Below are 11,169 nucleotides of genomic sequence, written 5' to 3' on the forward strand. Positions count from 1 at the left end.
TCACCGCCAAAGCGAGGTTTGACACGCAAGAAAACCACCGAGATGAAAGCAGACTTAGTTGAGTGTGCCAAATTTTCCGTACAACCCGCTTTTCTGTAATCCGTGTCTTGTGTATGAACTTGTATCAAAGCAGGACAGGGAGTGCAAATTTAGCTATACAAGTTCCCTTTACAAGTCAGAATCACAAATGGGCGGCGAACGAGTACACATAGGGGCGTGGCTTCTGGAAGGAGGTGAAATGAGGATGGTGGAATGCTTTGGAGCGCTCTGATGGCATTGGATGCCGCCGGATGCGATTTCGAACCACGCAGGTTATCCATTGGATGAGGGTGGGGCCGACGAACAGGCGGTGCCTTTGAAAGCACGCCCATACGGGAAGTGCTGCACGCTGGCTCACACACACTGTGTAGAGAATTGGTGAAGGATAGCGAAAGAAGCAAAACTTGACAGTCCAATGGGTTATGTTACATCAGCTAACATAGCCAACCATTTCGTTAGGTTAGAATGCGTAGCTGCTATTTCTCTGTTTGTGTTGTGTGTGCTTATGTTGCTTTGGCACTTGGCATCACTGCATGATGTTCCACGCCGGTGGTGTCGTGGTATAAATGTCAACAGTTTGGAACAGGAACGTGGGAGATTTCAAAACCAAATCGGGGTAATGTATTTTCTCCTAATTACATCTGCTGAAGCAGAGGCAATTGGAGGCCTTTAAAAATCGAGGGTGAGACAGGCAGTCTTGTAGATAGATCTTGCCTTGATGGGAAGCCAACGGAGGATGGATAAAATGGGTGTGATGTGGTCGCTTCTTTTGGCCCCATATATGAAACGAGCTGCTGAATGGAGAACAGACTTAAGGGGGGACAGGTGGGATTTGGGGAGGCCAGTAAGAAGAGAATTGCAGTAGTCCAATCTGGAGAGAACCAGCGATTGGACCAGGGTTTTAAGGTCTTGCTCCGGGAAGAAGCGACGAATACCCCAAAGAAGGCGCAGTTGGTATCGAGCAGACTTTGCAATGGAATCGATGTGGGAGAGTAGATTGAGTTTTTTGTCGAGTATGACACCAAGGGATTTTGCGCTGTCGACAATGATGGGTTTATTGTTAAGTAGATTCATCTGGTCCATCCATGATTGAACCGGGGGAGGAGAAAGTGAGGAGGAGAAGAGGAGGAATTCAGTTTTGGAGGGATTCAGAATCAGCTGATGAGTTAACATCCAGTTTTGAATGGAGTCGAGAGTAGAGCTTAGGATGGAGAGATCGTGAGTGGAGGCCACCTTAAGGTAGTTTTGAGTGTCGTCAGCATAGAGATGATAGTGGATCCCGGATTTACTAAGGAGATTTCCCAATGGTTCTAAATAGAGATTGAACAATGTGGGTGCAAGTATAGAGACTTGAGGAACACCTTGACCGACCGCCAAAGTAGATGAAAGACTGTTCGCTATTTTGATCATTTGGGATCTATCAGAGAGGAAGGAGGCAAACCGTTTAAGCACAGTGCTTTCCATGCCCATTCTCTGTTGAAGAGTGTTAAGGAGAGTGTTGTGATTGACAGTGTCAAAGGCTGCAGAAAGGTCAAGGAGAATTAGAAGACAAGACTCTCCCAAATCGAGTATCCGCAGCGCATCAACAATCACTTGCAGCAGGGCTGTTTCAGTGCTGCAGTTTTGAATGAAGCCGGACTGGAAATTGTCAAGAAGATCATTGTCCTGTATATGGCGAGAGAGTTGTTTCGCCGCACATCTTTCTGTGATTTTCGCAAGAATAGGTAGGTTAGTGATGGGGCGGTAGTTGTTGAGGTCGTTGGCAGTGCATGCACATACTGGGAACATACAGGGAAAAACATGGGTATCACAGGGGTAGCACAGTGTTGTAATGATGTGTGAGCCCATCTGCTTTGTGACTGTTGTGAATGAATGTATATCCAACTCCAAGATATCTTTTTAAGTGGTATTTATTATGTTGGTAAGTTCAGAAGTAGAACTACAGTGAGCCCCCACCAGAAGCAGCCTTCTTGTTGCTCAGCCCATACACCAACTGCCAACCTCACTCATCCAACATTCCATTGCATCATCACTCATTCAACATTCCACAGCACACTCACACTGGCTGAGCAGCAAGTATAACACATCCTCCTTCTTCACAGTAAACAAAAAAATGCAATGGTTCAAGAAAAAGTATACACAGGTAACATGCACATGAATGGAAATAACATGACAACTCATTGCAAAGGCCTGTTGATGACTGAGGGCAAACAAGTTAAGATAAAAATCAAATATAAAACCGTACAATGGGCATGCAAGAAAAGAACAAAAAGCAAAGAAAGCACAGGAAAATGTAACAAATTGCTTGCATGTTAACAAGATACAAAATGATGGAAATTGAACAATGCCCACCCATGTACTCACATTTAAGAAAACAGCAAACTAGACCAGATAAAAACTGTATTTAAGAAAGCAAAACGACTACACATATAACATCCTCTCCCTTTCAACACAAAATAAACTAATCTACCATCCCACAAAAGCCAAACAAGCTCGCCTTCAACTACACCACACATAACCGACTAAACCCCTTATGTCACAAACATACCAGCTGGCCAGGCTGAAATGGACATGAACAGACAGGGAACCAAACCAAAACAGTGCAGTAACAATCACCCCACAACAAAATAAAAATATACAAATACACCAAGGTAAAACAATGCCGCAACCACACAAGAGTGGAAGGAACGCCAACACAAGTGCACAAATACACTATAGAGAAACAATGCTGCAACCACACAAGAGTGGAAGGAATGCCAACACAAGTGCACAAAAACACAATCAAAAACAATGCCGCAACCACACAAGAGTGGAATGAAGACCAATGCCAGTGGGTGTTTCAAAAAAGTCAACCACCATCAAAAAAGGTGGTGAACGCAAGTGACTCTTCCCCAGTCAACTCAAACACCACACTTAAAAGGGTGATTAAAAAAATCACCCCACTCCTACAAAAACAACAGTGGGCTCACCCAAGAATCTTCGCACTTAAAAACCATCACACAGCTGAAGTGAAGGAAACACAGTGGTAACATAAATCATACCAACAACAAGAGATCCACTTCCCACAACAAAACCAGGGTGATAACCCAGAGTGATTTAAGGCTAAAAGTCAACTAACACACAGCACTAATTATAAATAAACTGACATCTGACCGTAGCACACACCACAGCGCAGCACCAAAAGGGCTGAGATGAAGAAAAAAACAGCCCTTCCCTGAAATAATGAACATTTTATAGTGAAGTGTCCCGAAGTAAAAAAAATTAAAATGAATAATTTACCCCATGGATTAAAACCGTAGTCAACAGAAACCAAGATCTTCCCTGTTAAGAATAAAGAAATAAATATTAGAGCCGCTCGAGCAAAAGTAATTTTACCAACTTTCCCAAAAGTCAGTGTAGGCAGAATTCCCCAGAAAATTATTCCAAATTAGGGCATTAGATTAATGCTGAGTCGCTTTATAGCAATGTCAGTGCGGGCAGAACACATGGAGAATATAAACATTGCGTCGCTGCGATGCTCACCAGAATACTAAATGGCTGACCCTTTTTTAGGTCTCGGATAGCGTAAGGTTGCGCACATGCGTAGTCTCGCTGGCGAGATTTAAAGATTTAGAGGGAGCTTCAGTATCGGGCTTTAAGTCCCGCCCCTCTTTCCCATTGGCCGGCGTCACCGTTTATGCTAAACGGTGGCCAGCTTTTGGGAAAGAGCTCTTTCTGACGTATTCTTTTGTCTCTTTGAGCGGTCCCACTTGGACGGGCTCACCTAACTTACCCCCGTCGCAAAAGGATTCTTATCTTTATGGGGCCATGTGTTTCAAACACATGGCCCCATAAAGACAAGCGCCGCGTTTGCCTAACATTGCTTTCTTGAGTTAAACACGCCCTTCTTCCCTTGCGGAAGCCATGCCACATCCCCGCACAGCTGCACCGTGAGACAGGCTGTCTTCGCGCTCCTCCATTCACGGCACAGCACGCAGACGTGGATTTCCACCGGTAGGCTCCGGGTTGTTTACCAGTCACAGCATGCTCGGAGAAGGTGGCAGACGCTCACTTTAAATTGAATCTTCCAGGACGCTTACATAATAGCCCAGCGGCGTCTTGTATGTATTCATTTCAGGGGGCTGGGTTGGCAGGGCAGTGATGATTTTCCAACCACATTGTCGGTGTATGTCACGTAGGCCACTCCTTTCTGCAGTGTGGGAGGAGGTGTTTTGTTAACACGTAGCGAAATGAATTCTTGATATGAACCCCTAAGAATAGTTATTGGCGCACACCGATATTGTGTCAGATCCGTCTTCAGGCTTTATCTTTCGAAAACCACCAACATATATGTAAATGCTTAAAGGAGCCATTCCAGAGGAATGTCGAGAAAGCCTGACTCAGAGCAAATTACATTCTCAGTTTTCAAATGTACCTTTTATTGACACATCAGTGTTTCAAAGATGCACTGTTGTGCTCTGCACCACGGCTGGTGTTACTCTTTCTGATTTTAAATCTCTTGCAATGTATCTCTATCCTCTCCTGCAGTATGAACGGTTGTCCCAGAATTGACACTTTGATTAAAGTTCTTACAAAGCAGCTGCTCGCCGTAACTTTGGTGGTACAGCCTGAATGTACCCGTGACTTATTAGATAGTGGTAACTCCTCTAACTGCCGGTGTCCTTGTAATAGTTACCCTGCACAACCTTGCAGTCTGTCTCCAAGACCCAGGCATCCTCCCTCCAATCCATTTTCCCCCTGCTGTGAACTTAACAAAAAAGGGGGGGCCATAAGTCTGTATGTGCCCCTGCTGGAGCGGGTAATGCAAAATTTTGTATACCCACCCCATTTTGCATGTCATTCTATTAATTAGATTAATTAATTATAATCGTACTAATGGTTTGGAGTGATATGAAAATAACTAACCGACCTTATTAATGACCGAAATACACGTGGGATTTGCATCTGCATGGCCTAATTAATGACGTGAACTAAATTCCGTACGCATACTAATGATAGATAAATAAAACATTGCATGGAGAAGTGTAGCTCGCTGGTTAGAGGAGGCATACCCTGAAGCAGAGGTCAGACCCGGGACCAGGGTTCAATTCCTGACGCGGCAGGGTCTGGAGCCCAATTGTCCACGGACTCGATAAATCTCGCTTCGGTGCCTACTCTAAGCACGAGTTCACACTATGCAGCTCTGGGCAACAAGCTTGCTTAATCTCCACAACGGCCCCCCGCGGCGGGATGCCTGGCTTTCACCTTGGGGATGCCCAGTACGGGTTATCTCACAGGGAAAAACCAGGACGGGTTCCCAATGCAAGCGCCGAGATGCCCAAGGGTAATTTGAGCGCGATATAAGACCGCACATACATACATACATGATATATGTTGCTTTGGTGATGTAATTGTGATTCGTGCTTTATTTTGTAAGTATAAACCCGCAATGAGTGTTGCTTTGGCTAGATAAATACACACACATATGGGTATTAGCGAGGGAATAACATTTAATTAGTCATTTTTATGTATTAATTACGTCTTTGTGTCTCTTTCCTTAAGTTGTCCATTTTGGCCTGCCAAAAGATGGCTGCTTGTGGTGCCTAACCCGACTGCCAACGCTGAACAAGGCTTGGGTGAAGTGCGCCTGCGCTGACAACAGATACACAGTGGCCTGGACCTGACCCCAGATGAACATGTACCTTTCAAAGACAGTCTGGGACACCTTCCAAATATTCCAAACAAAGACTGTTGTGTGAACCGGAACTGGCAAGGGTCATAACCCAAGAGACACTTTTGTGAGAACCCAAAAGGATGATCCCTGATTGTCCAATCAGCGAACTCAGATGCCCAAAATTTGTTACTTTTTATCATCAATTTTACTATAAATTATGGTAGAATAGAGAGGTAATTGGAGTCGTCGGATCGCGCTTTTCGATTTCCTGATGATATGCTGACGGAGAGGACGGTGATACTGCAGGACAGCTGTTAGCCTAAATCTCTGACGGACTGAATTAATGCCCAAATTCCTGATGAACTTAACCTGCTAAATTGATGGCATAGAAATGCGAGACTGCCAGATTTGACATAGAGGACGATTTTAGCCAGAATAGGTAAATATGAATGGCAACTTGATCAAATGAATGATTTAATTTGCAATATTAATATAAAATTGAATTTGAATATCTACAGAAATGAGTTGGGTTGTTTATTCATTGAAATGTGTTAATATAAAGGTTAATTAGAGTATTAGTATTTCACTTAAACCGCAACTAGCAGATCCGTCCCGGTTTTGGGAGGATAATACCAAATGTAGAGTCCAGGGCCTAATAAGTATTAGAAGGGTTTGTAGGTGTGTTGCTCATTAGGGTAAAGTGGTATCTTCCTCCCTCATTATTCAGCGCTTGGAACGAATGATCTCCTCCCGCACGTACTAATGGTAAGTGTCCGTTGGTGTTATGGGCACCACCAGCGCATGTATGGATAGTGTGCGTGTGTGAGATCCGTTGGTCCGTGGCAGTAGGGAGGGATTTTGCACTCCGCGCTGGATCAGTTTTTCTGGTAGCAGAATGATGGTTTGTTATTGTTTGGTTTAGTGATTATTGCTTGTACATTGCTTATTGATTTTGATTATTGATTGGTATTGATTTATGTACTAACACTCTATGTTGAGTTACGTCAAGTTTAATGTTTGCACGGCTTCTGGGATGTAGGAAGTTGGAAGTTTGTAACGGTTCCGTAGTAGAGCAGAGGTAAGCGCTGCTCTCGGGAAAGACGGAATTGTTGTTACCCTGTAGGTACACAGGGGAAACGTGTGACAAGTGAAGTTGCACGGCGCATTGTCTGGGTTCGATTCGGTGACATCGTCTTGTGTTGCCATTAGAGACATTTTCTGTGTGAGAGAGGTGTGTATGATAGCGAAGGTTACCTGTGAAGTTCTGGTCTTAGGTACCAGGGATCCAACTGGCATTCCGATAACGCTTATCACTGGAAAGGTAATAGGTACTCTCTGAGCTTGTTAGAAGGACAAAGGAGAGGTAAGCGCTGCTTTGTTAACGTATGTCATAATTCTGTAGTAGGACAGATTGTTCGCTGTAATCAGGAAAGACAGGATTCTGTGTGAATGTACTACATTTTCTTGTGTGAACGAGTGTGAATGCAAAGGCATTTGGGTTGATTGCGAAACTCTAGGTTTATTTCTCAGGAGCATTGGGTCTCCAACTATGTGTCTTAAATACTAGAGAGACAATTAGCTAATGCTTGTTAGAAGGGTGAAGTAGAGGGATATGCTACTTTATCAACGGAAGTAATGATTCCGTAGTAGGGCAGAGGTAAGCGCTGCTCTCGGGAAAGACGGAATTCTCGTGAGAAAGGTCTTTTTGCTGTTCTTTGGTTAGCGAAGCCGACAATGGAGATGTTTCTATATTGTTACTAACAGAAGTGTAAAAAATTGAAACAAAAACGTACCGAGCGGATTTGTAAAGGAGGGGTAGACAGAAGCAGGAGCTGCCGCAGCGGCTGCTGACGTCAGAACGACCGCGCTGGGATTGGACAGTAGGTCAAAACTGTGAAACTCCCTGGATTGGTGCGTTAGTGTACGCCGCGCTAGGATTGGAGAAGAAACAGGGTGACGTAGACGCTCCTTATTGGTGCGTTAGTGTGAGTCGCGCTAGGATTCGAGGACTGTGACAGTGACGTGGACGCTCTGAATAGGTGCGTTAGTGTGAAGTCGCGCTGTGATTGGATAGATTAACGGTACAGTTGTAAAGAGGGACTAGCGTTGCGCGAAAGACAAGAAAATGTATTACAATCCCACCAGAGAAGGAGAAGAAGACCTGGTTAGGGAGAATTAAAAAGTGGTTTAAGAAAGACAAACCAGGGAGGAGCCAAGATGGCGACCGGAGCAGACGCTTGAGCGCCCGGCTCCGCCGGCCCTTGGCCTCGGACTATCATCCTGATTCCTATCCTCGCCGATTTTCGAGGTGCAACGTGCGCGACGACGCGCTGACCGCGCCGCCGCTTTCCCGGAGTCTGAGCCCGCCCGGATGCCGGAGCTCTTGGTGCCTTTGTTCTCCGCGCTGGACCCCTGCTACATTGTGGCCTTGGTCGGCCCCGTGGAAGCTCCGCAGTCACTGGACCCCCGGCGCAAATCAGAGCCCCGCGGCCCCGATCCCGCCTCACACCACGGACTGTCGCCAGACGAGCCGGGGGAGAGACGCCCGGACACCTCCTTCACCTTTCACCTGACGGGCTGGAGCTATAGGGTAAGCCCCGGTGTGGCGGGTCTCCTGCCCCGCTCTGTGGCCCGCGCTGTGGAAGGCTGCAGACCCCCTTCTTCTATTGCCTAGTCGGCTGCAAAGAGAGTCCGAGAGAGGGGAAGCGACTGTTGGCTTTCACCTGTTGCGGCGCAGACCTGCGGGGAATTGCCTCCTTGTTACGACCCCCCCCCTGGCCACTGTACCGTTCAGCGGTAAAACATGGCGTTGATTGCCTGCTCGCTGCTGGGGGGTGATGCTCCGGTCTCGCCCGCTGCCTGCTTCGCCCTCCCTCTACCGGACTCCAGCTCCACAGTGCCGTCCCGGATTGCTGCCGATGTGGGGGCGCAGCTTCCGCTGACATGCGGCTCCGTTCTGGCTGCCCTGCGGGACTTTCGTCTGCAATTGTGTGTTGGCTTGCAAACGCTGAGTGAGCGGTTCGACTCCATACTGTCGGCTGCGGGTCGTGAGCGCCCCGTTTGTTCTCAACAAGACGTGGGTCTGCCAGTGCTTCTGTCCTCTTGCGGGGACGCAACGACTGGGTATAACCGTGCTGCACTGGTGTCTGCATCTGGCTTTCCCGGCACCCAGGATCAATCGATCTCCTGCTCAATTGTGGACACTTTGTTTCCCCGTTCATTGCTGCCTGCTTTGTTGTTGCCTGCCTCACCGCGCCCGCAAGAGTATCCAGCTGAGCGACACCTGACGTCCTCGAGGAACTGTTCACGGTGGCCTACGGCTTCTTTTATGTGGAACTCCTGTACTTTACAGGCCAGGTCTGGATTTTATATGGTGCACAAGGGGACCTCAATAGATGATCGGCGGCCATTTTGTGACTCTACTTCTCCATCTTCTCCCAAGCGGCCATATTGTCTTTGTTTGCACGGGCTGCGGGGCCTTCATGTGGGGGCTAGTCTAATCTTACGCCCGCGATCGGGCCAGGGCTAGATTGCTTTCTATCACCATGGTTTCACGGATGGGCTGGACTGGGACTGGAACTGTCTGCATAGGTTGTGCGCACTCGTCGCGATTTGTCTGCCTTCCTTATATTGTTGTGACACGTTATCTTCACACGACCGCCTTTGGGTGTAGTGGGTTCTCAGTGTGTGGAGACGTAGTTGGCCGGTGGTTTCGGGCGCTCCGAGGTTACGTGGGCTCCTCCCCGCTTTCTTCTTTGTTTTCTTATTTTCTTTCCTTTATTCCTACTTTCTCTCTTGTCTATATTTCGGGTTCATTGGGCGACAGGCACTATGCTGGGGGGGGGGCAGGCCGTAGCCTCCGCATTGGTGTAGGGTGGGGGGGTAATTAACTGTTTCTTTTTAGTTCTATGGGCCTTTTTCTTCTATGTCTCTGCGCTATCCTTGTTTCCGATTCGGGGTCCGGGTGTGGGGTGGATTGAGTGGGGGCGGCTTTGGAGGGGTGCGTATTTACTCATGTGACTATCCTGTTATATAACTGCAACGCCTCACTGTCTGAGATTTTCTATGGCCGTTTCTAATGATGCTGCTGCTCTCCTGTGTGATGAAGCCATCTTGCGGACTCGAATCTCCTTGGTCCTATCCTCTACTGACTTTTTTCCTCGATAAAATTATTTTGAAAACCTTAAAATTAACCTTTACTTCTCCTTCCCCTGGTGTCAAGGATCTCTCCAGTGTATAACTCCTGAATCGTTGCTAATCTTGACCATTGATGCACAGGGGATGTAATGTTTGTCTCAGTGCTTAACCGTTTTGTGGCCGGCCCGATGGTTGTAGGCCCGTATTTGTTCTTTTAATATGCACAAATAAAGGTTTTAAAAAAAAAAAAAAAAAAAAAAAAAAGAAAGACAAACCAGTTAAGACTAGGGAAGGACAGTTACTTCCTCCACCGAAAACCCCTGCATCCTTTATGATTACGAAATATGGGTATCATACTTGTATTTGGTTGGATAACTGGGTGAGATACACCAAGGACGACGGAGTATTAGCTTTCCCAGAGCATGGTTCATTTAATTTGGCTGTTTTAAGAAACTTAAGGGAAAGAATGACGAATTTAGAGCCAAGACCTAGACCGACACAGTTTGAGGCTTTGACCGAATGTGAAGACGAAATGCATGAACGAGAAAGAAACACAAGTGGTAGAGGATATAGGTACTGGTTCGGAAGGCCATACGGACATGAAACACATAGTGGTCGAATGAAAAGATGGCGAGATGCGAGCATGACTGAGGGTGTGTTCCCTGTAAGAACTGTAGGAGAAAATGAAGGTCGAAAGTGTGCGGAAAAGAGGCATAATTTGGAGTCGAGAGGGTATGGAGTGAATGAGTCTAAGGATGATGTTCTTGATGATATGTTTTATAAAAATCCACCACCGTATAGATCAGAACCAGAAATGTTAACTCCAAGTGCCCCAATGAGAGAAACAGTGCGAATTATAAAAACGGAACCAGAATCCCTAAGTTTGAGTAAAACAGTGGTACCAGGGAAGTAGAAAAGAGATCAGAAGGAAGAACAGATGGAGAAAATTCTGTAGAATTAGCAAAAACAACCCTGGAATTGACTGAGAAAATAAGAGAATTGACCAAGAATCTAGAAGCAGTAACTGTTCCAGTAACGATAGGTCCAGTAATGCCTATTTTTGAAAACCAGAAGGACAGTGAGCATTGTTTGACAGTCCCTTACAGAAATAGTATCCCTGTAGAACAACAAAGAGTGAGACAGAATGAGAATCCATGGAGACAGACTATGAGCGTAATGGAACCGACTTTTACAAATTATCCATTTGTAGATCAGAATTGTGCAGAAAGACGCATGACAATGATTGAGACAGTGTCAGAAACACAAAATGATTTTGGACACGGAAGTGTAGAAAAACCAGTAGGACCATCAACAGATGAGTTAAGTGAATGGTTAAGAAG

This window comes from Triturus cristatus, chromosome 10, assembly GCF_964204655.1.
Source record: "Triturus cristatus chromosome 10, aTriCri1.1, whole genome shotgun sequence".
Taxonomy (NCBI): Eukaryota; Metazoa; Chordata; class Amphibia; order Caudata; family Salamandridae; genus Triturus; species Triturus cristatus.